This window comes from Pelophylax lessonae (genome assembly GCF_965119305.1).
Source record: "Pelophylax lessonae genome assembly, chromosome: 13".
Taxonomy (NCBI): domain Eukaryota; kingdom Metazoa; phylum Chordata; class Amphibia; order Anura; family Ranidae; genus Pelophylax; species Pelophylax lessonae.
Window position 1 is genome coordinate 116,348,537 of NC_138780.1, and position 24,894 is coordinate 116,373,430.

Consider the following 24,894-nt stretch of genomic DNA (forward strand, 5'->3'; position numbering starts at 1 on the left):
TCCCCTAACCCACATGCAGCATCAATGTTTGCATTTGGTCTACAATCATTCTCCTTTGTGTATTGAACCAAATGGCCTTTGAGTAAAGCCCCACACTATCAGTTTTCCTTTGTTTAAGCCAGCGGGCTGAACGAAAAAAAAAAAAAAAACGAAGGAGCTCGGAAAGGAAAGACGCAATGTTAGTACAATGATCTCCTCGCTAAGCTTCCCTCCTTCAGAACAAGCCAGTCAGTGCTGGCAGCCATTGGCTGCCAATGCTGATTGGATGCCGATCAGATGCTGGTTTTCCAGCATGCCCGTTTAACAAAAGCTGGATGTTTGGCTGGCTTCTGTCGGACAGGCTGGTGTACACACGGCCCAAATGTCAGCCGGTGTCTATTGAACTGCCCTATGTTGTACCCGTGTGTGCTAAGCTTCAGGATGAGGGATTCAATCTGTGATTTGGGCAGACTGGTAACATTCAGGTTAATTATGATTCACCATTTGCTTATTTAATACAATAATAAAAAACAAAGGGTTGTATATATTCATTCCAAAGTTTTAAACATATAGTCATGATTCTTGACAACATGCTGAATAGAGCCAGAATAGAAATGTAAAAGCGAAGATCTAAGAGCTAAGCTATAGAACCACAGGTTTATCTACTGTAAGATCTGAAAAGTCTGTAGTCTAGGTAACATTGCTGAACATTGTTTCCCACAGTCTTGGTGGCAGCATCATTGTCATACAGCCCAACATTCTGAACTGGATAATACAGAAAGGGAAATAGTACAGTATGGGTATATAGTTTTACAGAGCAGAAGTACAAGAGGACACGAAATAGAAGGGAATAGCATGGAAAGATGATAGAGGGAAGAAAAAAGTTTGCGTGTGCGTGAGTAGGTAAAAAACAGTCTGGGTATAGATAGAACAGGAAGGGATCGCCTAATGGCTGGCTCCACATCTGAATAAGATCTGCAATGTAAGTAATGATGGATTAGATCTAAGAGGAAAATAGTTTCCTATCCATGGCGTAAAGGCTTCTTAAAAATGCTCAATTGTCTTCATGGACTGCGGTGTTAAAAAAAAAAAAAAAAAAATTAAAACATGGTTTGGGAGTCTCTACGGTTCGATTTAGATGTAGGAGAAAATACTAAATTATAAACAAAATATAGCATAAACTGCAAACAATACATTTTGTATTGATTATGGTCATTAAATAGTTTAAGGTGCCATCACTGACTCTGTACTACAAAGAAGCAGATTTCTTCCTTTATTGTTGCTGGATTTTGGGAATCACAATTTATTAGAATGCAAGTACTAAGTGTGTAAAAATTTCCATTGTACAGAACAACGGTCCTTTATGCTCTTGTCAGAGCGCACATCCAAATGATGAAGCCTTTTTGTTTAAGCCCTGACCGCTGTGTTTATGTGACCCCAGCAACATGCAATCTACTTCTTATTCGGAGCTGCTTTTCAACCATACAGACTAATATGAGAAAGCAGAGTTAGATTGTTTCCTGAGCTATAAAGAGCCTTCGGATTCCTCTCAATGTCCCCTCTAGCACATTATACTATACAGTTCTGCAGAATATAGTCAGTGTGGCCAGAGGAGAGAAAACCTGAGGATGAAGCTATTGCAGTATGTACAATTTAAAGGCTTGATGTCCCCATCTAACCCTAGGCCTTGGCCTTTTCATGAATTCAGCCCTGGGTGTCAGCACTGGACAACCCTAAAATGCCAACTTCTTTAAACTTATCATTTGTAAGCCCAGTGCAGCATTTTGAAGTACTGACAGATTCTTCCAACATAAACTTTTTTACACAGGCCCATGTCCCGAGCAGATAAAACACAGGAGCGGTGTAATGAAGACGGGTGCATTAGTACTAGCTTGAATGTAAAAGACCTACAACCCCAGTTCCAAAAAAAGTTGGGACACTGTGCAAAATCTACATAAAAACAGATTGCAATGATTTGCAAATCTCATAAACCCATATTTTACTCACAACAGAAAAAAGAAAAACTTATCAAATGTATAAACCGGGAAAATTTACCATTTTAAAGAAAAAATAAGATAATTTTGAAATTAATGGCAGCAACACATCACAAAAAAAGTTCAGACAGCAACAAAAAAACTGGCATGGTAAGTAGTGCTAACAAGAAAGAGGTGGAAGAACATTTTACAACTAACTAGGTTAAATTGGCAACATGTCAGTAACATCATTTGGTATAAAAAGAGCATCTTAGAGAATCAAAGTGTCTCAGAAGTAAAGATGGTCAGAGGTTCACTGCAAGGCAAGGAATAGTTTTCTGTGAACACAGTTCACTTGGCATCCAAAAATGCAAGGTAAAGCTCTATAATCAAAGAAAAAGCCATATCTGAACACAATTCAGAAATGCAGCCATCTTTTCTGGGCCACAGCTCAATAGTCTACTGCAAAGTAGAAAACTCGACTTCTGAGGTCAGAGGAATTGAAATATGGCATTCTTTTTGGCAACCTCCAGACTAAAGGGGAAGGAGAACTTTCGGCTTAACTGCGTTTAGTTCAGAAGTTTGCATCTCTGATGGTATGGGGGTGCATTAGTGCATATGAAATGGGCAGCTTTCACATTTTGAAAGACACCATCAATGCGGAAAGATATATCAAGGTTTTTGAGCAGCATATGTCCCCATCCCGACAATGTATTTTTCAGGGAAGGCCTTGTACATTTCAGCAGGACAATGCTAAATTGCAAACTGCATCTAACAACAGCTTGGCTCCGTAGTAGTCCGGGGGCTTAACTGGTGTGCCTAAAGTCCAGACCTTTCGCCAATTAAAAATATTTAGTGTATCTTGAAACGAAACATACAAAGAAGACCCAGGACTGTTGAGGAGTTAGAAACCTATATCAGGCAAGAATGAGACAACATTCCTCTCCCAAAACTCCAGAAACTGGACTCCTCAATTTACTGATGTTTACAGAGTGATCCTAAAAGAAGAGGGGCTACACTGTGGTGCACATGGCCTTGTCCCAGCCTTTTTTCTTTTTTTTAGACATGCTGCTGCCATCAATTTCAGAAGTATTCTTTTCTTAAAATGGTACATTTTTCCAGTTTAACAATTTGAATGTTTTCTCTTTTCTACTGTTAATAAAATATGGGTTTATGAGGTTTGCAAATCATTGCATTCTGTTTTTATGTAGATTTTTTACAGCATCCCATCATTTTTGGAATTGAGGTTGTATGTTAACCAGCAGTTGTGTAGTAAAACATATAACTACAACTATACAATTCTTACTTGTGCATTCGATTTTGTTGATGACTCGCCTGTAATCTTGTGATGGGAGGTGTGTGCCTGTATAGAAAGGGAAGAGGCTACAGAAGTCTCTCCCAGCTGCTGATCTCGGTGCAGTTAATAGAATCTTCAGATTCACAGCAAGTCTCCATTGCACATGAAAAACTGCCCTTTATGTATTACCAAAACTAATTTTCTATTTGGCTGAAAAAGAAAAAAAAACACAGTTCTCTTCTGTCTCCTGTGGTGCTTTTCATTATGTTTAGTTCACTCAGAGTCTAAGCTATTCCTCTGAGGGAGAAAGGAGGAACCAAAAAAAGAGGCTAGAGGGACAAAATGAGCTTGTTAGCACATTAGAAGTGTGGCATCTAGGTGGGCTCTAGAAAACCCCACTGGTGTGTTAACTTATCACTCTAGGCATGCTGAGAATGATGCGCTTCAATTGATCCCTCTTGTTCACACTAGAAGAGAGGAACGGGCGCATAAGCATCACTTTGCATTAGAACAAATACTATACAAATTAGAACAAATACTATACAAAAAAAGGGGATGATTTTACATTTATTCTGAAGTCTGAAGTTTAAGAAACTAAGCAGTGTAAGCATAAACTTTCTACATGTTCACATAAATCTAGAAATACACTTTTTGAAATATAATGTATATCAGATTAAATATGGTCTGTGATGTGATTTTTTTTTGTTCCTGAATGTCTGTTTTGTAGCTAAAGGGCAGTCCCAATTTTGCAGCCAAATGGGGATGACATTCACATTATTTTTGATACATGTCACCATTAACATAGCATAATTTAAAAAAAAAGTGTTTTTTTACTTGGTAAAAATCCTTGCATGCTCTCCCTGCTTTTTAATGTTTAGGAAGGGACTGTGGAATAATGTTTAACATAAGTAGTGTCTGTACTGTGTTCACAGTTCTTCGTTATTAGCTGTAAACTAGTATTGAACACTGGCCATCCTAACAAAGGGTTAGAAAGCAACCCTCCTGCACTGTATGTTAATGAGGCATACCTCACTCTGTGTGGGGACAAAAGCATAGTAAATCCAGGCATACATGGATCAAAATTTTAAGGATTCAACAATGATTGGCTACATTTTTAACCATCTATGAGCAGGGAGGCTGTACAAACAAAAACCCATCGACACAGGCCATTCTCCTGCTCGTGTGTGCACTGTTGCAGCGTTAGCTATCAAGAAGAAAATGTACTGCCATATTGCTTCTCTTTGTTTGATTTTGGGGAAGAGAAACTTAGAAGAGACTGGGAAAGAGCATCAGAACACGCTTCCAAGAAAATGTTCTAGTGTGTTCAAAGCCTCATGTACATGGGGAGTAAATACAGCTCTATTTCATCCAATGTGTCCATGCACATTGTGGCTTTTAGATTTGTATTTTAGAGCAGTGTTCAGGTGCATTAAAAAGTCCCAAACCTGCATATGGAGAGGAACTTACTGGCATCATTTACACATGGAAAAAAAGCATGCAACTTCATTGTAGTGGCTAGAATAAATAATATTTTTAAAAAAAATGTTTTTTTTTATCCAAACGCAGTTAAACCGAATGCACCTAAATGCAGGTACCATTTAAAATCATTACACACATTTACACTACCAGTTAAACATTTAAAAAAAAAAAACTAGGGATAGGCCGATATGCACTTTGCCCGATATATCGGTATTGGCCCCGGAACTGGCCGATATTGCAGATATTTTTGTGACTTCATTCTGCCATCTTAGGCCGCCTCCCTCGCCTTGGACAGCCTCGTCTAGAGTCGGGACTAGTCTCGCGGGAGTGTATCACAGCCATACACCCACCCACAGCAGCCCGGCGCCAGCCAGCCACCCACAGGCCCTGTACCAGCCAGCCAGCAACAGGCACTGTACCAGCGAGACAGCCAGCCACCCACAGGCCCTGTACCAGCCAGCCTACCACAGGCCTTGTACCAGCCAGCCACAGGCACTGTACCAGTCAGCCCCTGTGACAGCCACCCACCCACCACAGGGTGCCAGACAACCAGCCACCCACAGACAGGGTGCCAGACAGCCGGCCACCCACAGGCCCTGTACCAGCCAGCCACAGGCCCTGTACTAGCCAGCCGCCCACAGGCCCTGTACTAGCCAGCCGCCCACAGGCCCTGTACCATAGATTATACTGCCCCATACAGGAGTAGGACACTAGGCTTTAAAAAAGTCTGGGTACGCCTCTGGCCAGTCCCAGGGGTATACTCCCTCTCTCTGCTATAGGTACTCAGTTTTGTTACAAGCAGTGTAAGAAGTACAACTCCACAGAGGGGGGTGCTGTGTCCGTCAATGATCATCAGAGAAATGGATTTTACAGTAAGTCAAAAATCCCTATTTCTCTTTCGTTCATTGGTGGACACAGCTCCTGATCTTCTTAACTATTATGGGACGTCCCAAAGCAGTGTTAAACATAAGGGGTGGGGACAGAGAAAAATAAACTCCCAAGGCTAACTATAGCCAAACAGGTAAATAGTAGCTCAACCAAAACAACTGGAGCTCATCTGAAAAAAAAAAAAACAATACACCCTCATAGAGGACCAGGTCCTCTAAACAGCAGCCTGCAAAAACCTTGCAGCCAAAGAAATCATCCACAGATGCAAACACATCCACTTTAATGAACTTTGTGAAAGTGGGCACTGACGACCAGGTGGCCACCTTGCAAACCTGCGTCACTGATGCCTGATGATGGCAGGCCCAGGAGACACTGAGTGCCCGAGTAGAATACGCCTCGACAGGAAAAGGAGGAACCTGACCCTTGATGGAATAGACCTGAAAACCACCGCTTGTCTGATCCATCTGGAAATGGTCAAAGAGAAAGCAGCACAAATAGGGAGTCTCACTTCCTAAAAGACTCCGTAGCTGCCAGGTACATCCTAATTGCCCGGACCACATCCAAGGCATGCAAATCAATTTCCTTCAGATGTTTTGGCCTGGGACACAGGGAAGGCAACGCAATGTCTTCATTCAAATGAAAATCAGAGAAAACCTGAGGAAGGGACGACGGACAGAGGCGAAGAACCACCTTATCTCTGTGAACCACCAAGTAAGGTGAACGACAGGATGACGTCGCCAATTCCGACACCCTGTGTGCAGAGGCGATAACCATTAAAAAGGCCACCTTCTGGGACAGCATAAGCAGGGGAATCTCCCGAAGGTTTACAAAAGGAGGCTTCTGGAAGACAGAGCAATAAATCCCAAGGGGGCAAAAGAGACAGGACTGGAGGGGTCAAGTGCCTAACTCCCTGAAGAAAAGTACCTATCGGGGAGTATGTGGCCAAGGGCCATTGAAAAATGACAGCTAAGGCCGACACCTGACCCTTTATAGTACTCAAGGCCAGTTTTTGCTCAACCCCCCGTTGAATGAAGGTCAAGATCCGAGCCATTGAAAAAGAGCGAGGATGAACTCCAAAAGACTCACACCATGCAACGTACGTCTTCCACGTACGATAGAAGATCTTCCTAGAAGTAGATTTCCTAGCTTTTCACAGCGTTGGAATCACAGACTCTGACAAACCTCTATCCATCAGCACCTGGCGTTCAACAGCCAAGCCGTCAAAGCCAGCGACTGTAAAGAGGATGGAAGATTGGTCCTTGGGAAAGCAGATCCTCCCTGAGAGGAAGCTTCCAAGGAACGTTGGGGACCAGCCGCACCAGATCGGCATACCAAGCCCGGTGAGGCCAGTCCAGGGTCACTAAGATAAATGGAATCCCTTCTGCCTCGATACTGCGTAGAAGTCCTGGCAGAAGCTTGAGAGGTGGGAAGGCGTAAATAAGATGATACTGACCCCACGGGGCCACCAGGGCATCTGTGGTGTCTGCCAGAGGATCCCGCAACGAGCCACAAACCTCTGCACCTTTCTGTTGAGCCAAGATGCCCCACTGGAGACACAACTGATGAAACACCTCCAGATGAAGGGACCACTCCCCTTGGGAAGGAGGGGAAGCCGGAAGTCCGACCGTCCCATGGAGGGGCCTACGTCCACCCCAAAATCCTCCATGGGGAGAGGCGGTCAGCTACTCAACATCATCAGACGGGCACTGCTCCAGACAGAACCCCTCGCCATGGAAATAGAGGGAGCGGTCAGCCAGGAGGAACGCTGTGACTCAGGCCGAGATTTGGTCGTATGCAAACTCGCGAGGCGTTTAACTCGCATGCCAGCCTCCATTCGGTGGGGCTATATCGTGGCTGACCTGGCGTGGAGCTGAGGTCTGTGAGCGCTCGCTGGCCAGATTGGTGTGACCACTGGATCTAGATTATCCAGCCCATCGCCCAGTCCGGCAGTTCATTGTAGATCTCACAGGAAAAAAAAAATCTATCTAAAAAGAAAAGATTTGCCAGGACCAGAGATCCCAGCAAGGAACGAAGTCCTTACTCCTGATCAGGCAGAAAAAAACCGAGTACCTATAGCAGAGAGAGGGAGTATACCCCCTGGGACTGCCCATAGGTGCAGCCAGACTTTTTTTTTCTGCCTAGTGTCCTACTCCTGTAGGAGGCAGTATAACCCAATGGTTAAGAAGATCAGAAGCTGTGTCCACCAATGAACGAAAGAGAAATATAGTTATACAAAAAGGCCTTTTAAGGGACAAAGTAATGGGTTAACAATTCACAGTTCTGAAGCAATCTAAGTAAATTAAGCCTTGAGAGTTTATGCTAACAAATCATACAGGTGTCCTAACTTTTGTTCGTTACTTTTAGGCTCTCTGTATAAAGCAGTATTAAAGCAGACTGTTACTACACCCTCTAAAGCAATATTTGAACAGTATTGTACTGCATTAAGTAGGATATTGCTCTCAAAAAAAGACACTTAATAACGAGACAGACAGACTACCCGAACCCTTTAAAAGGTCTTCCCTTTAGCCTAGGTTCACACTGAGGCAGGTTTGAAATCGTGGGAGTTCAGCTGAACTCGCAAAATTTCAAACCAGTATTTTTAGTTTGACTTTGGGGGGAGATTTCACAGACATCTGTGGGGGTTCCTACACAGATGTTTATTGAAATTGCCTCCTGAAGTCACCAAAAGTAGTGCAAAAACTACTTTTGGGAATCGGTGCGGCGCTGCAAAGTCCGCGTCGCACCGATTCAGACGGTGCCATTGCCGGCAATTGGCTCAAATTTGACATGTCAAATCGCATGTCAAAACGGCCCAATGTGAACGTGGGCTTAGAAAAATTGCAAACTGGAGGAAAATCTGACAGGAGGAGTTCTGGCAGACCCAAAGCCATAACAGTATGAAAAGACAAGTTTCATGAGTCAACAGCATGCATGACAGGTTGCTCACAGGACAACAGCTTCAAGCACAGCTTAACACTGATCAAAGTAAGGAAGTCTTGGTTTCAACTGTGAAGAGAAGACTTTGAGCTGCAGGTTTGACAGGTGAAGTGGCTGTAAGAAAGCCCCTGCCAAGATGGCAAAAAAGGAATAAGAGGGTTGCCTGGGCTATGAAGCACTACCAGTGGTCTACTGAAGACTGGAAGAAAGTCTTATGGACAGTTGAATCAAAATCTGATATGTTCTGTTCATAATGCAGGGCTTTTTACGCCGTCAAGTAGGTGAAAAGATGGTTCCTCGGTGTGTGACTCCAAATGTCAAGCATGGAGAAGGAAGCGTGATGTTCTGAGGCTTTTTCTGGATCCAGAGTCAGTGGCTTGTACAGAGTGAGTAGCAGCCTGAACAAAAACTACTACTAAAACATTATGCAGTGCCATGCAATACCCTCGGGAATACGACTAGTAAGTCAGGGGTTCATCGTACGGCAAGAAAAAGATTCAAAGAAAACCTCCAGGCTGTGTCAAAATTACCTTTGAAGAAGACGGTAGGCTTCAAATCATGGAATGGCCAACAGTCTCCAGACTTAAAGCTCATTGAGCTGGTTTGAGATGAACTGGACAGAAGGGTGAAGGCAAAGCAACCTACAAGTGCAACACATTTATGGTAACTTCTGCAACAATGTTGGGAAGAACTTTAAAAAGAATATTTGATTTCCATTGTAGAAAGAATGCGTGCGTTTAGATGTATTACCTGCAAAAGGTGGCATTGATGACAAGTGGTGGCTGGTGCTCAATTTTCTTTGGGGTGGGTGGCTTCTCCCCGTGTCTCCTCCGCAGTCCTGGCGGTCCATTCTACTCCCGGCCAATCAGGAGTTAGGACTCTCGGCTATTTGGGACTCAGGACCGCTTCCTGATTGACCGGGAAGAGAAACAGGAAAACATTAGCGAACATTAATTCGCTAATGACACACAACTGGGTAAGCTTTGGGAGCAGTGCTCTGTGCCCCGAGCCCACCATTTTTGAAGCCAATTAAAGCCTCCAGCTCTAATCATGTGCTTCTTTGAAAAAAAAAACATTGGATTTTGGGGGGGGCAGTGCCCCTGTAATGATATCTCGTACTGGACATACGAAAAGCTGTAGCAAGTGGCCATGTTGTTCAGTCATTATAGGTCAGCCATGACAGTCTTGCATAACCGTTAAACATGCAGAGATGTTATCCCCCTCCCCACCTCCTTTAATTCATGGAATGCATAGGTTTTACACTTCAAAAGAGCCATTATCTCAACTCAGACATCAAAATCCAGCACTTAGGCCGGTGCAGAGCTGTAAACCGCTAAATGAGTCCTGGCAGGATGTCTGTTTCTTCAATACAGGCCTATCGTAAAACTTTGATGAAATCCATTAAGGATAACCAGAACTAATGGGGATCGTAAAAGGCAATCATAGAGCCCTGCCCAATTACAAATGCACACACGATTCATAAATCAGACAGGAACATGACATTAATAAGTATATTTGGATGAGAAATATCATACTGAACAAACAAAAGTCATACATGACCACACTAGCACATATAGAAGGGAAGATAGCTTTCAGATATTCCCTGGGTGACGTTTTTCTGAGATATTCCATGTTTATTATCCCTGGATGCGAAATTACATGCTGAACGATAAACTATCAGTTTAAAGAACGTAACCGGTACATATTGGAAAATATGAATAGTGGTATAAAAGTGTCCAAAGAGGAGGGACCTGATATTGTCAAACTCAGGACAGCCCATGGACGTTTTATTGGTCAGGGGCATCTGTCAACACCCCTTTGATCCCAGAGAAAAAGGGAGACCCCTAACCAGTGATCAGTTCTCCTTTAACATCAAAGCAGGGGCATCTGTTAAGTTTGAGAACCAATAACACCTGGCTTATCGACTGAACTCTGATAACACCCAGGACATTGACTATTCTTCCTCCTCAATTCTACCTTATTTATTTTTGTATTGCTGAATTAGGTCTATTTCTTTGAAACACCTTTTTTCTGAAAAATATTTTATTTGCGCCAACTTTGAGTTTTTCATGAATAAAACCTTATTTTGAAAAAAGCGTTAGCTTGCATTAAGAGCTTAGGGACAAGGTTAACAAAGAACCTGTCTCTTGAAGAGTGCTACTGTAAAGAATAAATCCTATAGACATACCCGTCTGTGGTGACAGTGTGTGTTACAGACGATTATTCAAAAATCATAATTGATATTGCTAGAATTACGAGCTTCCTCCCGCTCGTTTAAAACTGAGGTGGTGGCATTAAAAGGGCTAGTTGCTTAATTAGCCCAGTGAAAATCGCTCTCAGCCTGCTGGCACCTAGACTGTGGTCCCGCAAGCTGAAAAATCTTTGTGCACGGTGCAGTTGAGAGCGGCATTGTTACGTAAGTGTAGTGTGAGATTGGCCGGTCCTTTCTCATGAGTTAGTATGAAGGACAGGGATCTGATACCCGCATCCGTCACACGCCCCATATGGACAGGCCACCACTGTTGATGAGTCAAAAATTTTGATTAAATTTTGGTAAAGAAATTGATTCAATTTTTTTTTTTTTGACCAATTGTTTTTTTGTTCTATGCTTTATTTTCAAGTACATTGAGACAATAAACTGCATAGATTTCAATTTCAATAAAAACTGGAAAAATGGGGTGTTCTAAAACTTTTGACTTGTAGTATATATTCCTTTTGAAACATTCTATAAAAGCATGTATGTAATTGTCAGTGTGTGCGTGTGTGCGTGTGTGTGAAGTCAGAGCAAACCCCTGCCATAGATGGAGGGAGCTCGGTGGTCGTGTCATCAGGAGGATGAAGGGCTGCAGTGAGAGAACTAGAATGTAATCCTTCATTTCACAAAATTTTAAGACTATACAAAATAACCGAGTTGCTAAGTTCCTGTTATGCTTTACTGGAAAATACACTTAGCTCTACTTACATGAAAAGCAAACCCAGAATTATGAATATTACACATATTACACGAAACTGGATGAGCGAAGTAGAAAACTGTTTTAATCCTGTGAATTTAGGGAGAGTTGAAAAGACTATCACTGTTTAGGAATAAGAAGGCAGATCTTTACTTTGGCTTTCTAGTAGAGCTGCAGGACTCGGGATAAAATGAGAATCACAATTTTTTTTAGCTTAGAATAAAGATCACGATACATCCATGATTTTCGGGGTAACATCAGCTTTCACATTATATAAAAAAATTGGGCTTACTTTACTGTGTAGCTTTTTTTAAATTGTATTTGTTAACCACGTGCCGACCACCCCGCGTAGATTTACTGCGTCAGGGCGGCTTGGCTGCGCATTATCACGTAGATCTACGTGATTATGTGCATGTGGTTTCGGCAGCACGAGCCGCACTCCCGCTGTGATTAGACAGCAAAAGCCAGACCGAGGGAGGAGCGGGCTCAATCACCGCTGGCCTCTCGCAATCTTCAGCTAGAATGACAGAAGAGCTGCCTGCCTATGTAAACAAAGCAGGCGGCTCTTCTGTCAGAGAGGCAGGGAAAGATCGTGTGATTTAGCTAAGCTGAATCACTGATCTCTCTCTGCCTCTGTCCAACCCATCCCCCCACAAAGTAAGTACAATAGGGAACACATTTAACCCCTTGATCACCCCGTGTTAACTCCTTCCGTGCAAGTGTAATTTATACAGTAACAGTACATATTATTTAGCACTGATTGATGTCACTGGTTCCCAAAAAATGTCAGTTAGGGGGCTGATCTGTCCGCCGCAATGTTGCAGTCCCGATAAAAATCGATGGTAGCCGCCATTACGAATAAAAAATAAAAGTACAAAAATCTATCCCGTACTTTGTAAACGCTATAAATTTTGTGCAAAAAAATTAAAAACGCTTTTTGGGATTTTTTTTACCAAAAATATGTAGCAGAATACAAATTGCCCTAAACTGATAAAATTAGATTTTTTTTTTAAAAAAAATTTATTGGGAATGTTTTATAGCAGAAAGTAAAAAATAGTGTTTTTTTCAAATTGTCGCTATTTTTTTGTTTATAGCGCAAAATCTAAAAACCATAGAGGTAATCAAATACCACCAAAAGAAAGCTCTATTTGTGAGGGAAAAAAGGACATCAATTGTATTTGGGTACGGCATCGTACGACCGTGCAATTGTCAGTTAAAGCAACGTAGTGCCGAATCGCAAAAAATGGCCTGGTCATTAAGGGGGTAAAACCTTTTGGAGCTGAAGTGGTTAAAGTGTATTTTTCCCAAAAAAATTGCTTTGGAAAGACCACTGCCCAAATCCAGTGTGATATAAAATATTGCAACGACCGCCATTTCTCTCAGTGCTTAGCAATGTTGATAAACATTTGCCGGATGCTCTCTCTTTTTTTTTTTTGACAGCTGAGAGCGAGCACAGAAATGCTGGATTAAGATTGTGAGGGGGGTTGTATCGAGATCGCGATTTTTTTACAATTAATCATGCAGCTCTACTTTCTAGTCTTCAAGCTTCCAAGGCCAGGGAATCCGATATTTTGCAGCCAGAGATAGCCAGGGATCTGTTTTTTTAGAAAAAAGATCTGCAGTGGTGGCCCCAGTGTCTCTCTCCATACAGGTTTACTCTAAAGACAAATTTTCAGTTTTGATTTTTCAGTTTTTGCTGTGACTTCAGCTTTCAGCTGCAATGCAACGGCTAGCTTTTGCTATAGCGTAAAAAGCCAAAATCACTAAAAGGCTTAAATGCTCATAGACATATTAAGTCCATGGCCTATAAGGCCAATGATGTCCCAAGTATCCTCGCCCCGGTGTGTATATGCAGTTGTGGGTCATGCCCTGGCCACAGCTGATTGGGCCGCAGCTGAAAGCTTCGTTCTGGGTTCGGAGCAAGCCCGAGCCCAACACCTCATCCCAACAATGAAGCATGATTGATGGTGTACAATGGTGTGAAGGTGCCATGTTGCCTCATGACAATGATCCAAAACACAGGAGTAAATTAACAACAATGTGGCTCAAATAGAAAATATTCCATATAATATAGAATGGTGCACATCTTAATTGCACTGAAATAAAAAAAAGTGTGATATCAAAGCATCAAGAAATGTTCAATGAGTGTCAGGGACACCTACTGAGTATTTTTTTTCTTCATCTGTGTATTCCGAGCTTTAATGAGCCTTATGTGTGTGTTGTTATAACTGAAGCTTGTTACCACACATATTCCAGGATTGGATTTCTTGCTGTGGTAATATGCTAAATCAGGTTCCCCATGGCCTGATGGAGGTTGCCTCCCTCAAAAGGAATTAAAAGTTTCCTGGCACAGAAACCAAACAATTCACCTAATTAAAAGTAAAAGTTTAACTTCTAAGCAGTGCTTTATAAACTGGAAGAAAACAAAACAAATTGGTTTGCCCTGTTAAAAAATGTAAGACTGAAGAAAAACGTTAAAAAATAAAATGCAAGATGTAAAAACAGCGATATTTCCTCAGACATATTCCTACAGTAAAGATAATGAAATAGAGTTCATCTACTAAGATGCTGTCACGTCATTTGTGTTACTTTTAATTTCATAGAGCCACAAAAAAGGGACAACAATATGGCTGATCTAAAACCTCGAGGTTTGTCTACTGTGCTACACAGAAAATTTGACTGCTGTCTGGTCTTGCTGAAATGCAAAAGCTTAACAAATCTCTGTTTTCTTTTGATAACTATTTGTTACAAGCAGGCCCGGAATGGGACAAAAAATAGGCCTGGGCATTTTAGACTGAGCAGACCATTTATTTTTTATTTTTTAAAACCAAATTACAAATAATGGCAACGATCGTTTTCTCGATGTCTTTTAGTTATATTTAGCCTGCTTCAATTACTGTGGGCAGGGAAGAGGATTCTCATAAACTTACTTTGAGAGGAGGCTCAAGACCCCTGCGGGCTTATTGGAGGATGGTACAGCCAATCAGTTCCACTAAATTCCACCCCAGCCGCTGCTCCTCTCCAGCAGGTTTTCGATGAGTTGCTGACCCCCAGATTAAGATGTACCCAGGCATACCCCCTTGTGTATGCCTATAGGACCTGTCCTCATTTCTTTATGTGCAGAGGAGTTGGGAATTAGCCTTGTACATGCTTTTGGGGGATGCAGCTGGCTGATTCTATTGACCACACTAATACTTCAGCCTACCAATACTACAGACAACCACAGCAATACTACAGATCACTATGCGACGAGGCAGGGCAGCACAACATGACATTTAAAGTAGGCTGCTCTGTGCAGTGGTTTTGCACACAGCAGCCTAATCCTCCTTCTCTCGAGTCCCCCGCCAGCGCTCCTGGCCCCTCCCACCTGCCGAGTGTCCCCACAGCAAGCAATGGGGGCACGCAAGCAGGCTCGCTCCTGATCTGTGTGTCTATTCCACACAAAGCCAATTGCTTCAATCTTTTGCTCCCCAACAGGGACTTAAAGCGGAGTTCCAGCCATTTACTCACCTGTCCAACGGTCCAGCGATGCGGCCGCCGGAAGCCTCGATCCTCTCCCTCGGCATCACTGCTGTGGGCACCCGGCTGTTACAGTTTGCGGCTTCACGGCCGGGTACCCACTGCGCGAGTCGCGCTGCGCGCCGTGATTGGCCGGCAATCTTCTGGGACCTCTGACGTGTCCCAGAAGATTGCAGGGAGGGAGGGGGAGAGGAGAACTTCCGCTCAGGGCGCCGCGGCGCTCCGAGCGGAAGTGGGAGCGGGTACCTGTCAAAACTAGGTACCCGCTCCCCCCCCCAAAAAATGACATGCCAAATGTGGCATGTCGGGGGGTCAGGACTCCCTAAAGCAGAAGTTCCACTTTTGGGTGGAACTCCACTTTAAGGTAGACATACACTACACAATCTGATTGCACAATCTCCTTTAGATTTATAAAAGCAACGCAATATGAGGACACATCTAATCAATGCATTGCATTTGTATAAAATAAGCAGGCCCTTACACTATATAGTTTTTGGTAGATCTAAAGCAGATTGTACAATCAGACTGTGTAGTGTATGGTCATCCTAAAGCATAACTTGTGAGCTTGAAATACTTGCATTACAGCTTGTTGGCTTTTGCAGCCTGTTTGCATCTACAGTAGGCCGTGTGGCTGCTGTCTGAGTAAAACATGTCCATCTTTGCCATCAGCAACTAAAAGCCAATCATTATGGTCACTAAAGTAATCCCCATTGTTGGTGTCAGATCCCTCTTCCTCTCCCTTCCTATGGGGTGCTTCAGAGTCTTCAAATTCCCAAGCTGACTATAGTGATAGGAGCAAAGAGGCTTTAGCACTATGGTGGCTGCATGCAGGAGGGGGAACTGTAGCATTGCAATATTGCCACAAAGTTCTACCCCCATAGTTACATAGTTAAACTGGTTGAAAAAGACACAAGTCCATCCAGAAAATTTCCGTATATACAATCCTATACCCACAGTTGATCCAGAGGAAAGCATCCCACCTTCCCAGTAAAGCATGATCCAATTTGTTCAAGTGGGGGGGGGGGGGGGAATCCTTCCTGATCCCCAAGAGGCAATCGGTTAAAAAAATCTGAGTACCCAGTTATATTATGTACATTTAGGAAAGAATCCAGGCCTTTTTTTAAACTATCTACTGAGCTGATCAGAGCCACCTCTTGAGGTAGTCTATACCACATTTTCACAGAAGCCTTTCTGTATTTAGAGACTAAATCTTTTTTTCTCCATACTTGTTTAACCCTTAACGCTCTTTCGAGGCAAAGCAGCATTAGCACCTTGACTACACAGAATAAAATCGCACCAAAATGGCACAGGAATAAAATCGCATCAAAATTGCCCACAATCTGCATAATCATACCTAAAATTGCCACAACACACATCACACTAGTGTGAACCATGCCTAAGTGCTGGACAAATATGCTGCAATCTAAAACAGTCAGGTAAAAAACTATGTGTCCTCTTCTTGCTGAAATGATATGCATCTTTACCAGGGGAATTCTTACAGGCTGTGTGCACATAACGCTAGAGGTTTGGAATGAGTTGGGACAGTAGTCCTTGCTTAACCACTTCAGCCCCGGAAGGATTTGCCCCCTTAATGACCAGGCCATTTTTTTTGATTTGGCACTGTGTTAATTTAACGGAAAATTGCGTGGTTGTGCGACGCTGTACCCAAATAAAATTGATGTCCTTTTTTTCCCACAAATACAGCTTTCTTTTGGTGGTATTTGATCACCTCTGCGGTTTTTAGATTTTGCGCTATAAACAAAAAAACAGCGACAATTTTGAAAAAAACGCCATATTTTTTACTTTCTGCTATAAAACATTCCCAATAAAAAATGTTTTAAAAATGTATATTTTTTTTATCAGTTTGGGCTAATTTGTATTCTGCTACATATTTTTGGTAAAAAAATCCCAAAAAGCGTATTTTAATTGGTTTGCGCAAAAGTTATAGCGTTTACAAACTACGGGATAGATTTTTGGATTTTTTATTTATTTTTTATTAGTAATGGCAGCGATCTGTGATTTTTAGCGGGACTGCGACATTGCGGCGGACAGATCGGACCCCTGACATTTTTAACACACTTTGGGGACCAGTGACACTAATACAGTAATCAGTGCTAAATAATATGCACTGTTACTGTATAAATGACATTGGCAGGGAAGGGGTTAATACTGGGGGTGATCAAAGGGGTTAAATGTATGCCTGTATGTGCTTACTCACTGTGTGTGTTTCCGGGACGATCGCCACCTCTCCTTCCGCGGCCCGCCTCCCGCTGTGTCTAAACACAGTCTGGGGCGCGGCTCTGGCGGCGCGCGAAACCACATGCACTCCAGTACTAAGTGATTGGAAGCAGCCGAGCTGCCCTGCCGCAGTAAAAAGCCGGCGGGCGGGCAGTCGGTAAGTGGTTTAAATTAAAGTCAGTGACAAGCAGTTCTTGAAGCCCTCAAATCCCCCATAAGATCTATCTGCTCTTGGTTGACATAAAGCATGCAAAGTAAGGGTTCACATTGTCACACAATAGTAAAGTTTTTCCCTATGCAGACACCATATCACTACAGCTTACCCTGCCAATTCTATGCAGCCACCACTCATCCCCCTTCATATTAGGCATTCGCATTACAACACAGGAAAACAGACCTTCTAAACTTCAATGCATGCTCCGCATTCTCTGCTACACACAGGGAAGGGTCGTGGCTGAGCCGAAGGACATGGACAGCAGACAGCCAGAAAGATAAGGAACACAAAGGACAGTACGTGAAATCAAAGGGTTGCTCCATACACTCCAGCATCACTTGTTATTTATGGGCTGCAGATGGCGGTTGCAGGATTTATTCTGGGGGTGTTGAAGCACCCACCTGGCGCTGGTCGTGCCTGCTCCCGATTGCCCCACACCCTCCCTCTTCCTGGTCCTGCTGCAGTGCTAAGTTGACAGCCTGTCAGTGACAGGAGCAGTGAAGCAGCTACCGCTGTCACTACTACTTTAAGCGGCGATTGGCCCTGTTAGGTCATGAGCCACCTCCCCATGCAGCTTTTCAGCACTGGACTGCCTGTTAGATGTGGCCCCCACTCGGGACAAAGCCGATGATTGGCCCGAGGGGAACTCTGCAGCTCAGTTACTCCGGGGTGTGCACTAACCGCGAATTCCAGCACAGTGCAGACTGCTGGTTGTGGGGGCTGCAACCACCACTCATAGGGCTCCCTACTGCCAGCTTAGGTAGGGACTGCATCATCCTCCTCTGCTGTCCCCTTAAGTATCTGACATCGCTGTACTCCCCATCACTTCCCATCTGCAAGCGGCAGTCACCACGGAGGAAAGACAAGCCTGTGGGGCCCTCTGTCTGCTATACCGGCCCACTGGGCAAATGCCTGCTGTGCCCAATGGCCTGGAAACAAGAGAGTTCATCTTGATACAAATGATGCATTGCTATTTACAGTCTTCAGTGTAGGGGGGAATGGCTGCAAGTTTAAATACTTGGCCATGCAATAGTAGAATTTCTTTTAAAAGTTTGTATGCAAATTCTCACCAGAACATCTTTAGAATGTTCTCTCTCGTCATCGTGGAGTCAAAAATTCAGTTTGATAGTCATTAACAATGTTGTCCACAGCTGCTATTTGAATCGAATCCCAGACGTATTAAACTAGTTTCATTACAAGATGTACAACTTATTGTAAGGTTTATTCTGAACATAAAAACAACAGTTACAGTTAGAATTGCATTTATTCAAGAAAACTGTTCTGCCACTGTGGGCGAAAAACGAATGTCGATTTAAAGCGACTAACCATTTAATTTCCTAAACTGAATTTTTTTTTTTTTTATGAAATTCTACAAGTGTATGGCCAGCTTAAAGGATAAGTTATCTTAAAAAAAAAAAAAAAAAACGCACAAATTTTTGCAGGTAAACTTTTTTAATGGACCTGTAAAGCACTTAACCCACGATCAGCAGATTGTTGGTGAAATGCAATGGTCCTGCAGACTGTCTGTGTATCTGTATTCTCATACCTCATATACAGCCAGGAAGTTACACTGTGACAGGAAGACATAATGGACTACCACAGCACTCAACAGCGCCATGGTAGTTCATTGAGAACTACAAGCTGTCTGGACTTGTAGTATTCCCATTCACAGAACACGGTTTGTTGCAGAATGTGACATTCTGAATATGGGTCTAACAGGTTACAAAAGGTGAACTTTCTTTAAGTCTAAATGCTGACGGACTACTTTTATGTATCGGTCAATGTTGGTATGGCACCTTAGTTGAAACACTGCATTACCAGCAGCCTTTGTCATAGAGTACTGCGTCCAGGTAAGGTGCAAGGGAATGCACAATGGCGGCTCGATTCTTTACTAACACTAATACTGTGTAACCAAATGAACACAAACTGATATTATAATCATGGACAATAACTAACAACCTTAAAGCCACCAACTGAGTTCTTTCTACACAATTCTCTCATTTCCTAACCACTTGCCAAACGCCTACCGCAGATATACTGCGGCAGGCTGGCTCGGCTGGGTGAACCGACGTATAGGTAGGTTGGTTCTTCAGAGTGCCCCTAGGGGTCCCCATTAGGAAGTGAGGAAGCCGATCCACGGGACCAGCAGCAATCGCGGCCGCTGGTCACCTGCGATCGCTCCCCGCTGAGAGAGAACGACAGTCTGCTGTTGTAAACAGAACAGACCATTGTTCTCTCTGAAATGAACACAGAGAGAGCCCGTGATCCTCCTATTTAGGATCACAGGTCTATGTGTAGATTCCAGAAGTACCTCCCCCATACAGTTAGTAAGCCCTCCCCTAGGCTCACATTAACCCCTTTGACCACTCCTGGGTTAACCCCTTCCCTGCCAGTGTCATTATTACAGTAACAGTGCATATTTTTTAGCACTGATTACTGTAGTAATGTCACTGGTCCCCCAAAAGTGTAAAAAATGTCAGTTAGGGGTCCGATCTGTCAGCCGCAATGTCGCAGTTTTGCAAAAAATCACAGATCGCCGCCATTACTAGTTAAAAAAAAAGACAAATCTTTCCCCTAGTTTGTAGACGCGATAACTTCAGCACAAACTAAAATATTGTTATTGTATATTGTTGTTTTACTCTTTTTTTTTTTTTTTTTAGTGCAAAAAATAAAAATCGTACAGGTGATCAAATACCACCAAAAGAAAGCTCTAATTATTGGAAAAAAGGACATCAATTTTATTTGGGTACAGCGTCACATGACCGCTCAATTGTCCGTTAAAGTAACAGTGCCGAATCGCAAAAAAATGACCTGGTCATTAAGGGTACAAAACCTTCCAGGCCAGAAGTGGTTAACACCTTAATGTTTCGGCAAATCCACATAAACTGCTTCTTGAAATAATCATAACAAGGAAAAATACGTTACTATTCAATTTTATGTGTAATTTTGATATTGTGATCTGTCCTTGAAGAGCTGACAATACAAACAGAATGAATACTGCAAGAGGCCAATACAGCTTAGAACCATTGTGTGCTATATCACATCTTACTGATATAGAAGTGGAGTAAATCTGTGTTTGTGCATAACTGCCTATCAGCAGAAAAACGGTGAGCTTTATATTAGTCATAAGTACAATGCTCTTTAGTCATAATTCTGTATATTCAAGTTTGCATAAAGGGTAAATATACCTAACGTTAAACTTTGTGATAATGTGGTTTTTCCTATGTATTACTAACATTTAAAGATTCCCAGTGGTGTATCATGATTTAAAAAAAAAACATTTCTTTACAGAAAAGTAAATCTTAACCACTTCCCGCCCACAGTACGTCATATGATGTCCTGGGCTTTAAGTGGAGATATCTGAATGATACCATATTTTTTTCAGTCGGCAATTCCCTGCACTGTAAGAACAATCATTGCGGCTGTTCAGCCGCTTGATTGTTCTTATAGGCGGGGACGTCCCCCTCCTGCCGTCCTCCAATGCGCACCTTGCCCGTGCGATCAGCGAGCCAGAGAAGGAATCCGCTGGCAGGGAAGTTCACCATAGAGAATACCGAGGACCAGATGGTCCTCGGCAGTCTCTATGACCCTCGGGCTTGACGGTATGACGCCACGTCCGACCTGGCACTTGTAAATACTGCCGTTGACTCGGCTGAAAAGCCGAGATCTTTTTTTTTTTTTTTTTTTGATCTTAGGTTTTCCAGCCTGGAGGAGAGATTTGGGGTCTTACTCCATAAAGAGGACCTGTCATGCACTATTCCTATTACAAGGGATGTTTACTTTTCTTATAATAGGAATAATAAAAAATTAAAGGGAAAGTAAAAATAAAAATAAACAATTAAAAAAAAAAATGTAAAATGCCCTAGTCCTCGAAACGCAGAAGTAAACACATACGTACATCACGCCCACATATGTAAACAGCATTCAATTCACACATGTGCGGTATTACCGCAGACTTTAGAGTGAAAGCAACAATTCTAGCCCAAGATCTCCTTTGTAACTCTAAATAGGTAACCTATAAATTTTTTAAAAGCGTTGCCTATAGAGATTTTTAAGTACCGAAGTTTGGCACCATTCCATGAGTGTGAGCAATTTTAAAGCGTGACAAGTTACGTATCCATTTCCTCGGCATAACAATCTTTCACATTATACAAAAAAATTGGGCTAACTTTAGTGTTTCTTTTTAATTTTTCCCCCCAAAAAATGCGTTTCAAAAATTGCTGGGGAAATACCATGTGACATAAAAAGTTGCAACGATCACCATTTTATTTCCTTGGGCAGTGATGCACTACAGTCCATTTAACATGGTTTTCTATGGTACACGTTCACATCTATTCATTTTTCAGCAGGTGCGTTTATGGAAAGTACCGGGGACTTTTTCCCCACGGCAGATTGCATTTTGCAAGTAATAGACTTCATTGGAGTTGCACCGGAAATGCAAGTGTCGCGTTCTTCATGTGTTTTTTTATGTGTATTGTTTTTTTCCCTCTTTACAAACACTATATATAGCCAGAGATGTATAGTAACTAAGTAGAACTACTTCACTTCTGTACTTAAGTACCGAAAGGCGGTATCTGTACTTTCCTAGAGTAGAATTTTTTTCTCCTACTTCCACTTTTACTTCACTACATTTTTTCAATGATTTCAATACTTCTACTCCAATATTTTTTTGTGCTGCATAGTTACTCGTTACTATTATAAAAATGACCACTGCCAGAACAGTAGATGGCAGGTTTCATGAAGCTCAAAACGTGTATTATCAGCGCATACGAAAATAAATGCTACTGTATGCATAAATAAAAGCTGCATTTGAAATAATAAAAAATATGATGTTCAAACTTTTGACTTCTTTCTTTAATAACTACATAACACAGTACTTGTACTTTCAGTACTTGAGTAGCAATTTTTTTTCAAAACTACTGGTACTTTTACTTTCAGTACTTGAGTAGCAAAATTTAAAAAAAAACTACTTGCAATACTTAAGTACAAAAAATGTTGAATACTTTAGTACTTCTACTCAAGTCACTTTTTGATTGAGCACTTCCACTTCTACTCAAGTCACTTTTTTAACGAGCACTTGTACTTTTACTCAAGTATGGGTTTCAAGTACTTTATACAACTCTGTATATAGCTGGTCGGAAAGTCGGCCACAGCATCCTTAACAACCCATGAATCATCAGCTGTCAGCGGGATTTCCCCACTGACAGCGAATTGTTAAAAAAAAAAAAAGAAAAATAAATTCCATACCAGATCTTATCCAAGCATGTAGCCTCAGGTAAGGAAAGGACAGGGGGGCTCATGTTGATGGGGACAAATGTCCGATTCCCCACAACCCTGAAGCTTTTTTTTTTTCCAGGTCCTATGGGTGGCATAATTGATGATGGATCTACATCGGGGGACATGATCTTTGGATAAAGGAATTACTTTTAATAAAGGAATTTTCAAAAACTGTATTTGTGTTTATTTTTCTAAGTAACACTTTTTGGTGAAAGAGTAGGGGTACAATGTACTCCTTCCTTATTCAAATAGGGGGTGGCCAGGATCTGGGGACCCCCTAGTTCAAGAGGGCTTTCAGATTCTGAAAAGCCCCCTTCCCGCAGACCCCCACAACTACGGCCCAGGGTTGTGGGGAAGAGGCACCGGGTCTTCTATTAATTTTGGCACCAAAAGATACAGTAGGGCTTATTTTTGGGGTAGGTCTTAGCATGTAATGTGCTGTCTTCTCTCCCCCTCTCTCTCCCTGCCTGTCAGGAATCCCCTGTGTGAACCGAGTAAAAGTGTTTGTAAGATACTAGAATCCACTCTATTATTAGTATTATATCATGTCCAATGTGCGTGTTCCTGTAATTTAATTGTGCCAAATACCTTCGTTACAGTGTCGCTCAGCGCTTCCGTGACCCGCCAGAGCTCTCTTCTATGCTCTGAGCACTGCAGAGAGGAGGGGCTGAGATTCCCCACTGACAGCTGGGAGAAGAGGAGGAGAGCAGTAAGAGGTCAGCTGAGCACCGAGCGGCGCTCTGCCAAAGTATTTGACACAATTATAATACAGAAACACACACATTGGACAATATATAAAAACAGTAATAGAGTGGATTCTAGGATTTTACAAACCCTTTAAACTAGAGCTTATTTTCGGAGAAACCCGGTAGGTCTGGACTTTAATTGGGCCATTCTAACACATGAATATGCTTTGATCAAAACCATTCCATTGTAGTCCTGGTTGTATATTTAGGGTCGTTTGTCTGCTGGAAGGTGAACCTCTGCCCCAGTCTCAAGTCTTTTTGCAGACTAACAGGTTTTCTTCTAAGATTACCCTGTATCTGACTCCATCTATCTTTCCATCAACTCTGACCAGCTTCCCTATCCCTGCTGAAGAAAAGCATCCCAACAACATGATGCTGCCACCACCATGTTTTACAGTGTGGATGGTGTGTTCAGGGCAATGTACAGTGTTCGTTTTCCGCCACACATAGCGTTATGCTTTTAGGCCAAAAAGTTCAATTTTGGTCTCATCTGACCAGAGCACCACCTTCTTTCACACGTTTGCCGTGTCACCCACATGGCTTTTCACAAACTGCAAATGTGAATCCTTATGATTTTTTTTCAACAATGGCTTTCTTCTTGCCACTCTTCCTGGGGACAGGTTCTCCCAACTGAGCTGTGGATCTCTACAGCTCCTTCAAAGTTGCCATGGGCCTCTTGGCTGCTTCTCTGAATAATGCTCTCCTTGCCCGGCTTTTCAGTTTAGGTGGACGGCCATGTTTTGGTAGGTTTGCAGTTGAGTCATACTTTTTCCATTTTCGGATGATGAATTGAACATTGCTCTGTGAGATTTTCAAAGCTTTGGATATTTTTTTATAACCTAACCCCGTTTTAAACTTTGCAACAACTTTATCCCTTACCTGTCTGGTGTGTTCCTTGGCCTTCATGATGCTGTTTACTAAGGTTCTTTAACAAACCTCTGAGGGCTTCAAAGAACAGCTGTATTTATACGGAGATTAAATTACACTCAGGTGGACTCTATTTACGAATTAGGTGACTTCTGAAAGCAATTGGTTCCACTAGATTTTAGTTAGGGGTTTAAGAGTAAAGGGGTGAATGCAAATGCACGCCACACTTTTCAGATATTTATTTGTAAGGAATTTGAAAAATCCATTATCATTTTCCTTCTACTTTACAATTTGTGCTACTTTGTGTTGGTCTATCACAAAGTCCCAATAAAATACATTTACGTTTTTCGGTTGTAACATGACAAAATGTGAAAAATTTCAAGGGGTACGAATACCTTTTCAAGGCAATGTTTGTTGTACAATACCTGATTGATCCTGCCTGTTCCTGTGTTCCCCTGTGTGTATTGACAACGCTTATCATGACTGCTGTTCCCTGATAGCATGGTCCGATTACGTGTCTCCATCATCC

At 42.3% G+C, this 24,894-nt stretch overlaps 1 protein-coding gene across 9 annotated transcripts in view; it reads right to left on the reverse strand.

Annotated features, from left to right (window-relative positions):
- RALGAPA1 (Ral GTPase activating protein catalytic subunit alpha 1) overlaps positions 1-24,894 on the reverse strand; it is a 508,613-nt gene that overhangs the window by 40,794 nt on the left and 442,925 nt on the right. The gene's annotated exons all lie outside the window — the stretch shown is intronic.